Genomic DNA, 9,917 nt, shown 5'->3' with positions numbered 1-9,917 from the left:
ACGGCTCCCAGTGTGCACAGCACCGAGCAGTGTGTTTCTTGTGAGTGACTCACACTGTGCAGTCTCTGAACACTGCAGTTCAACATCCTGTAGATCCTGTTTTCTTTCTCTGACTCACCCGGACTCGCACAATCCTCTCTCCTATTGACTCTCCGCCCAATGAACAACAATGATAATATTCGTGCCAGAGCTGTGTGATCTTTGTCCATTGTGTATGAGCTACTGCAGCAGCGCGTGCAGCGTGTGGCTCCATAGCTCAGGGGTTAGAGCACTGGTCTTGTAAACCAGGGGTCGTGAGTTCAAATCACACTGGGGCCTCTGCCACCTTTTTTAATTACAAAAAATACACATTTCTTGTTTAATATGGGATGGCGATAGAAATATTCCGTTCAGAGTTTGCCACTTAAGCTCAGCAGTGCTGCTGCAATTGTTCACGTCGGACCAGGACTGAAGTTCCTCAAATATAATGAAAAGGTAAATTTGTTATGTCCATGGCCAACCTTATGATATGGTATTTTAATAAAAAATGAATGGCTAGTTTTCCAGGTAGGGCCGGCTGACCTCCCCATCGCTACATCCATGAGGAACAGCCGTCACCTGCAGGGCACCTTCAGCTCACAAGGTCATTTGGGGCCTCTTTCTTTTGTTACCTCCAAGTCCGGCACGCACTACAGACTCACCTAACTAAAGGTTCCTACCTCCCCCGGAATCCTCACCCCTTCAGGACAGACTGCTTGATGGATACCTACCAGAGAAAGCAATCTTCCCGACCTATACGTAAACTGATAAATAACACTGCAGACCCCCTCCAGAGCACCAGGGCAAAGTGGGAAAGGGATGGTCTCAAATTGGACGACGAGGAGTGGCAGGAGACACTTGCCTCCCCAAGGGAAGCTGCAATCTCGGCCAGACTGAGGCTCGTCCAGCTCAAAATACTGCACAGGGTGTACATCACTGGACCTTGCCTGGTCCGCATGGGGAGGGCAGCAGGGGGGGATTGCAGATGACAGTGTGGCCATGAGGGCACATTTATGCATATATTGTGGGAATGTGATCGTATTCAGGTGTACTGGCGCCAAATACATGATGTTCTTAGAGAAGTGTTGGAACTTGTCATCCGCCCTGAAGCGAAGAGATGTCTTTTGAATGTATGGGGAACCCACAGACTTGAGCAGTAAGGGTAAGATCGGGGTCACACTAGGCCTCGTGGTAGCAAAAAGAAACATCGCTCAGATGTGGGAAGCCGCAAGCCCACCCACCATAGCAGACTGGATGAAAAACATGGACTTGTGTATGTTCCAAAAAAATACAGTATATTTGGTGAGGGGCTGCCCCAAAAAGTGGTCTCTATTCTGGGGTGCATGGAACGCCTACCGGGGAGATATCTGTAGCCCTCCACGTGATTCCCTTGCTGATGACTTGCTCTCACCGTAAATGCTGTAACCCAAACTACCCCATTGCTCTGTTCCTCTTGCTAATGTGATTACCACTGTATTGTTGAATGAATTCCTCTTGCCTGTAAATTGCCACGCTGATTCATGTTTAATAAAAATAATTATTTTTAAAAAACTCTGTTTCATACCCAGCTGTGCCTTGCACTTTCTTCTGCCTGCACCTTTAATGCTCCTAAATGTGCATATTAAAGAACAGCAGCTGGGGGGGGGGGCAGCTGCCAGTGTGCACAGCACAGATCAAGGTGTTTCAGTGACTCACACTGTGCAGTGAGATTGGGTAGTCTCTAGACACAGCAGTTCAACATCCTGTACATCCTGTTTTCTTTCACCTGGACTCGCACAATCCTCTCTCCTATTGACTCTCCGCCCAATGAACAATAATAGTATTCTTGCCAGAGGTGTGTGAGCTCCATCCATTGTATGAGCTACTGCAGAAATGTAGACAGCATGTGGCTCCATAGCTCAGGGGTTAGAGCACTGGTCTTGTAAACCAGGGGTCGTGAGTTCAAATCTCACTGGGGCCTCTCCCACCTTTTTTAATTACAAAAAATACCAATTTCTTGATTTATATGGGATGGCGATAGAAATATTCCGTTCAGAGTTTGCCACTCAAGCTCAGCAGTGCTGCTGCAATTGTTCTCGTCGGACCAGGACTGAAGTTCCTCAAATGAAATGAGAAAGTAAATTTGTTCTGTCCATGACCTACCTTATGGTATTTTAATAAAAAAATGAATAGCTAGTTTGCCAGGAAGGGCCTGCTGACCTCCCAGACACTACATCCACGATGAACAGTCGTCACGTGCAGGGCACCTTCAGCTCACAAGGTCATTTTGGGCATCTAGGGCCTTTAAATAAGTTACATTTCTTTATTTTGCCTGAACACAGTCACATTTTAGGTCGAGCCTGGCAAGCGCATGCACTGCTCTGCCAGGCATGCTGTATTAACATAGGGACTTGAAGCTCCACCCACTCTCTGCCCACATTTTTCATTGGCTTGTGTCATTGTCCACTGTAAACCGTGGCTGTTCCTTTGTCATAACGCTTTGTAGTCCCTCCTTAGTACCACCTTGTCTCATTTTGTAACCTCCCATGGCGACACCCCCTGTTACCTGTGTTGTTACTCGGTAGGCTTTAATTACATCCCCTGAGCTCTATTTTCTCAAATAGCTTTGTCCTGACTGTTGTTGCAGGCAGGACACGCTCTCTCCTAACGCTTTAAAAAAAAATGTATAACGCGCATTTGCCAGAGTTTAAGCTATTGGCATTAAAAACGACAATGCCTTTTAATCAATCTGTTAAAAAAATTTTTTAAATAAAAGGCATTGTCATTTACCATACCAATAGCTCGAACTCTCGTAAATGAGAGACCTATTGCATTGCAAATGCTTGTTTATATATTCTAAAGGTAGTTCACAGATATATATAAATGTCTGGGGCCTGGGCCAAAACATAAAGTAGCCAAAAGTTTCTGTCTTTGAGCTGTGACCTTCACTAGACCGAGAGAAAGGAGTCCCAGCTACGATAATGGTGGAAAGGAAAACCAAGGGGACACAGGGCAAAGGACAGAGTGACAGTGGGATCACAAATACTAAACACAGCAGCACAAGAACACAAATCACGCAAGGGGAGTAGCTTCGAGGGGGTGTTTCAGGTATGACACCCCCCCAAAAATACATTCTTGGCTTGAGAGTTGGGTCTCAGGACCCTCAGTCAGGTCTGTTTATGTCTGTGTCGGTTTTTCATATCACCCCCCGATTTTACTGTGAGGTTTTAACTTGTTCTTTTTTCTGGATTAATCAATCAATCAATCATCGGCATTTGTATAGCGCGCTACTCACCCGTAAGGGTCTCAAGGCGCTGAGGGGGAGGGGGGGGAAGCTACTGCTCGAATAGCCAGGTCTTGAGTTGTTTCCTGAAGGAGAGATGGTCCTGGGTCTGTCGAAGGTGGGTGGGAAGGGAATTCCATGTCTTGGCAGCCAGGTAGGAGAAGGATCTTCCTCCGATGGTGGATTTCCGAAATCGTGGGACGGAGGCGAGGGCGAGGCTGGCGGAACGGAGCTGGCGGGTGGGTGTGTAGAATGTGAGGCAGCTGTTGAGGTACTTCGGGCCCGTGTCGTGGAGAGCCTTGTGTGCGTGGGTGAGGAGTCTGAACGTGATCCTTTTGTTGACGGGGAGCCAGTGCAGGTCTTTCAGGTGGCCGGAGATGTGGCTTCGGCGCGGGATGTCTAGGATGAGTCGTGCTGAGGCGTTCTGAATGCGCTGGAGTCTTTTCTGGAGTTTGGCAGTGGTTCCGGAGTATAGGGTTTTCCCGTAGTGCAGGCGGCTGGTGACGAGGGCCTGGGTGACCGTCTTCCTGGTTTTGGTGGGGATCCAACGGAAGATCTTACGGAGCATACGCAGGGTGTTGAAGCACGATGATGAGACGGCGTTCACTTGCTTGGTCATCGTGAGTGAGGAGTCCAGGCTGAAGCCCAGGTTGCGTGCGTGGTCCGTTGGTTTGGGTGCGCTGCCCAGGGCAGGGGGCCACCAGGAGTCGTCCCAGGTGGATGGAGAAGGTCCGAGGATGAGGACTTCCGTCTTGTCTGAGTTCAGTTTCAGGCGGCTGTTCTTCATCCACTCGGCGACGTCTTTCATCCCTTCGTGCAGGCTGGTTCTGGCGGTGGCAGGGTCGTTGGTGAGGGAGAGGATCAGCTGGGTGTCATCGGCATAGGTGATGATGTTGAGGTTGTGTTGGCATGCGATGGCTGCGAGGGGGCTCATGTAGACGTTGAAGAGGGTCGGGCTGAGTGATGATCCTTGTGGTACGCCGCAGATGACTTCGGTGGCCTTGTATCTGAATGCGGGGAGGCGGACTCTCTGGGTTCTTCCGGCGAGGAACGAGATGATCCACCCCAGTGCCTTCTCTTGGATTCTGATGTTGCTGAGGCGCTGTATTAGGGTGCGGTGGCAGACGGTGTCGAATGCTGCGGAGAGGTCCAGGAGGATGAGGGCCGCTGTTTCCCCGTTGTCGAGCAGGGATCTGATGTCGTCGGTGGCTGCGATGAGGGCGGTCTCAGTGCTGTGGTTGGCTCAGAAGCCGGACTGCGAGTGGTCGAGGGATCCGGTCGTCTCGAGGAAGGCGGCAAGCTGTCTGTTGACGGTCTTCTCAATGACTTTGGCAGGAAAAGGGAGAAGCGAGATGGGGCGGATGTTCTTGAGGTCGGTGGGGTCCGCTGTTGGTTTCTTCAGGAGGGCGCTGAGCTCGGCGTGCTTCCAACTCTCCGGGAAGGTGGCGGTGTTGAAGGAGGCGTTGATGATGTCCCGGAGTTGGGGTGCGATGATGGAGTCGGCTTTGTTGAAGACGTGGTGGGGGCAGGGGTCGGTTGGGGATCCAGAGTGGATGGTGTTCATCGTGCGGGTGGTGTCTTCGGTGCTGACCTGGGTCCAGGCGCAAAGGGTGGTGGTGGGGGGTGCAGGTTCGGTGGCTGGGTGCATGGTTGGTGCGCCGAAGCTGTTGTGTATTTCGGCGATCTCGCTGTGGAAGAACGAGGCGAGTGAGTCGCAGAGGTCTTGCGAGGGAGTGATGTCATTGTTTCCAGCGATGGGGTTGGAGAGCTCTTTGATGATGCTGAAGAGTTCTTTGCTGTTGTGGGCGTTGTTGTCCAGTCGTTCTTTGAATTCTGTCTTCTTGGTGCTGCGAATCAGCTGGTGGTGTTCGCGGGTGGTGTGTTTGAGGGCAGTCATGTTGTCAGTGGTCTGGTCGAGGCGCCAGGCTTTCTCGAGGGTGCGGCAGTTCTTCTTGGAGTTCTTCAGTTCGTCGGTGAACCAGGAAGCTATTTTGCTGCCGTGTCTGCTGGGGGGGATCTTCAGTGGTGCGAGGACGTCTGCGCAGTTGGTGATCCACTGGGTGAGGTTGCTGGCTGCTTCGTTGGGGTCCGTTGTGCTGGCGGGAGGGTTCTGGCTGAGGGAGGTGGTGAGCTGGTCGGCGGTGATCTTGTTCCAGTTCCTGCGGGGAACCTGATGCGGTTTGTGGTGGGTCGTGGGTTTTCTGAAGCTGAAGTGGACGCAGCTGTGGTCAGTCCAATGAAGTCCGGTGGAGTGGCTGAAGGAGATTAGGAATGTAAATATATTTACAAAAAGTTTGCATCAGATCACATCACTTTATTTATGCAGCCCCAATACAAAATCCTTTTTGGTATTTACAAAGCCACACAGTTGGTTAATTTGCATGGCTTTATTAGAAAAAGCAACAGAACGCAGCACATCGCTATGCCATGCCTTACTTTGCACCAGGTAGGCGTTCCATGGGTGGTGCATGGTAATTCTCGTGTATCCAACCATGGATTTTAATGTAAACCCATATTTACAAAAAGTTAAAGACATGGGCTAATGCCAAAATCGTGCCCCCCCTCCCCCCCCCACCTGCGGCTTGCGTAATGAGAAAGAAATATCTGTATTTCTCCTTGTTACTTCCTCTTTGCGTGTGTGCTGCATTCTGCTGTACACACACAAAGAGTGAAAAAAATCTCCAAGGGTAGTTGCAGGGCGGTACCCCTTTCAGCATATAACCTATCCTGACTGTACGGCAGATACCCTTGCACTATGGTGGAAGGTGCCTGCGTTGGCGCCAGTGTTTAATTTGAGCTTTGGTTTCTAGTGCTCGGCACTGGCACTTAACTGTCAACACTTGCAACAGTCTGCCACAAGGTGGCCCTGTCTGGCTAATTTAGAGATGACCACAACAACAGTCAATTATTACTTAAATATACACAGGGCCACTGGAAATATATGATTGTGCGTCTGTGGTGATTTTCACATGATTATAGGTTTTCAGCATTCATATAACCCATAATCTGCTGCATAATCTGCAGATTTTTGTAAAAAAAAATGGTTTCTAGCTTAGACAGTTAAAAAGTTACTACAAACTCAGAAACACGTGTGGCAGTGCAGAGGAAAGCCTTTTGCAAAGGTTGAATGGTCACCTTTCTGTTGCTTATTGCTGTACTTGGGTGTTACACTGGTACTAATGAGGTGCACCCAATGCGCAAAAGAGAGTTAACAAGTGTAAAAAGTAGAAAATAATGAAGTAATGCTATTTAAAAATGTTTTGCATTACACTGCATAATTTGCCTTTTCCTGACGCATGATTTCCTCAATCCTGCCACATAATTTGTCCCTCTCTTGCCGCATATTTCCAGAGTCCCTGAATATACAATCAAAATTAATATAACTTGCTGCCCAAGCCATAGTTATAGTTTTGAGGGCCCGGAACAGTCTGAATTGTCACACTTGAAGGAGTTTGATGGTTAGTAGTGGTGTTGTTACTATCATTGGCAGCATGGCAGGGGCGATGTGTAGTGCCAGCTGCAGTGGCCTCCTGAACAGAGCCCTGGCCCTTATGTTTTTACAAATTAAGTACTGGTTGGCACTAGGCAGCCTGAAGTACAGCAGCGCACTTAGAGCCAGAGCAGAACTGCACCATTGCTGTGAAGATATGGCTCAGCTCTGCTCTCTTCAGGTGAAGCAACAACGCACCTTTGCTTGCTGTGCTGTGTTGCGCAACTTCTTCCTAAATAAAAATATGCCAATTATTGACCAGTTTACCAAAAAATTATCGAATCTGCACCCATAGGAGTACTCTTTGAATGGATGCAAATGTACAACTTTTTTCAAATTCACAAAACTTGGCATTAGTAGACTTGGAAAGCTACGCCAGTCTCAGGTTTCGAAGCGTACTACTGGCAACCCAACAACCAAAAGGTGTTGGAAGGAGCGCTTGCAAATAGTCTAACTATTGATAATCCCTCCGTTTAGCATTCCAGGCCATTGTTTTTTGCTCACTGAGCCAGTTTGGATTTAGCAGATGGAGTAAAGACAGATGGTGGAGGAGGTAACTGCCTTTACTACGCCTACCAAATTTAGAGATGTTCACAGCCCAGGCGATATCTCTATCCATTAGCAGGAACCACCATCGTGGCAGTTCCTGTCAATGTCGAAAAAGAGTAATGGATGGTGTAGGAAGCTGGCTCTGTATACGGTATAACACTACATGGTTATATAGTGCAAAGAGTCCAGAGATTCCCCCAGAAGTGTACAGGGCTCAATGTAACCCCAAAGTGCACTATTGGTGGTAGTGTGGTCGAGCAGCCTTAGGCCTAACACAGAGGAGTGTAGGACATTTGTTATGCACACAGTGATTAATAAATGACCCACAAAGGAGATCAACACCAATTTTATAAAAATATGTTTCTTTCAAGATTTATTTTAAGACCAAGAAATACGTAAAACGGTAAGTATGTACTTTTCACTTAAAAAGTAGACACTTAGTGCAATTTTCACGCTGTGCAATGTTAACCGATGGGGAAAAACAAGAATGCAGTTTTTTAGATAAGCTTATGACTTACAGATCCAGTCTTCAGGGTTTCAGGACAACCAGGCAACCAGACAAGGTTCAGATTGGCACCACCAGCGTTCTGCACTCAGCCGCCCCCGTGACGCTGGTAAAAGCTAGGTGGAGGGTCAAAATGTCAATCCCCTCCATAGGGTTACCCCATAACTGCAACTCTCCATCTACCCATTACACCTCGAAACACCAAGAGGACAAGCGCTTGGTGAGCTGCCTTATAGAACAAGCATCTGCAATGCAATAGGTCTCGCATTTGCGTGAGTTTGAGCTATTAGCATTGTAAATGACAATGCCTTTTATTTATGTTTTGGTTTTTAAAACATAAATAAAAGATATTGTCATTTACGATGCCAATAGCTTAAACTCTCGCGAATGCGAGACCTATTGCATTCCAAATGCTTGAAGGTATCGCTGAGTTGCCCCCTTCTGTCTCCCATGGCCCCTGAAGAGCTCCCCATTTGCTATGAGTTAAATGAACAAGCCATGGTCACAATTGTGCACAAGAGACCCTCCTGCCCTCATGCAGTAAGAGAAACTCATTAAAGAAAATATTGCTTACAGACTAAAGAAGACGTACGGTGTAACAACCGAAGTAAAAGGGCCAGCACTCAAGGAGGTTACAAATGAAGACAAGACGGTACTAAGGAGGGACTAACAAGCCAAGTAACAAATCAGAAGCCAGCATTTAAGAAGGACAATGACAGAAGCCAATGACAAATATGGGCGGAGAGTGGGCGGGGATTTAAGTACATACTCCAATACAGCATGGCTCGCATAGTTGCGCATGCGCTGCTCAAGCTCGACCTAAAAAACATAACATAACATATCAAGCATATTGTGTTTTTAACAACCCCTCACAAACACAGGGCTCAGAGTTGTACGGGTACTTGCACCGCGTAAAGGGCAGCACTGAGTAACTTTTGCACACAAAATCTTTTTTGCATTTCAAGTCGACGGATATACAATGCTGAAATCCCAGAATTACAGTCCCACAATCATCTAATTGAAGGGGGCATAACAAGGGAGAAATAATGCAAACATATATACAGTTTCACTCAAAGTCAGATCTTCAAAAACACTGTGACCTGCCTTTGCATGAAATACTGATGCCAGTGCGGTGGTACTTCATCGGCTTAAGACGCTTTTTAAGCATGGTGCTGTACATGAATTTTTTCACTAGCACAGCACAGCGCAACAGATTTTCATGCATTGTTGAGTTGAATAAATGTTAGTTAATCTGGGCTAGCCTGTGCTGAAAGGGATATCTGTCCCCGGTCACCTTATTTGTTGAAAGAAAATTAAGTTCATGGAATAGACATGTTCTATGCTAAACACCAGTCCAGTAATCGTGATCAGAAAATCTTTTGAGATTGTTTTCAAATGGTGTGGGCTTTTTTTGAGTGCGGTCTCCTGGGTGGCTTCTCGATGGCTGCTTTCATGTTATTGTTGTGTTGACCTCCAGTAGGTTTTGGGGTACTCCAGCGAGACTCATAGAACCACTGAGAGGGACCCAGAACTTACAGAACACATTTGTGTTCACTAGGAAGTAAGAGTTTTTAAAAGTTCAGGCCTCGAGGTTTCCAAACTAAGAAAGGTTTCCTGCAGGTTTTGCTGGAATTTTTCCGTTTGCCTGCGTCATGTATATCGTGGTACATAAAAAACAGTATCGCGGTATTTGCGATAGAGAAACGGCATCTCGTTGGCCCATATCATTAGTTTCATGTATAATATCTTACTCTTATTAGGGAGCAGTCTCTGCTCTTTCTTTCCCAATTTTAGACATGTTTTGGGAACTGAGCCACAAACAATTTCGGGAGAACAAAAACAGGAACACCACTCAGGTGAGCAGCAGCAAGTAGACCTGCGCAGCACATCTCAATCCATCCTCTGGGAGTTCTTCACCCTTCCTCCAGGTGAAAAGAAAATGTCAGCGAAGCTGGTGTCCTGCAGCCTCTGCAACAGGGAGTTGTCCAGATGTAGTGGGAAGCAGTCACGGCTGGCATGACTCGCGGGTGTGGGGGCGGGGGATGCGCACGCAGGGGTAATTTTAAATAAATAAAAAAACTTACCTTCTGCGT

The 9,917-nt window shown here is 47.6% G+C and overlaps 1 non-coding gene across 1 annotated transcript; it reads left to right on the top strand.

Moving 5' to 3' along the window:
- The first annotated feature begins 1,905 nt into the window (after positions 1-1,905).
- TRNAT-UGU (transfer RNA threonine (anticodon UGU)) lies at positions 1,906-1,978 on the top strand. The gene has a single exon. It is a non-coding gene; the product is annotated as a tRNA-Thr (tRNA).
- Positions 1,979-9,917: the final 7,939 nt, after the last annotated feature.

This window comes from Triturus cristatus, chromosome 4_1, assembly GCF_964204655.1.
Source record: "Triturus cristatus chromosome 4_1, aTriCri1.1, whole genome shotgun sequence".
Taxonomy (NCBI): Eukaryota; Metazoa; Chordata; class Amphibia; order Caudata; family Salamandridae; genus Triturus; species Triturus cristatus.
The sequence above is the reverse complement of the archived record's forward strand: the minus strand, read 5'-3'. Positions and strand labels throughout refer to the sequence as shown.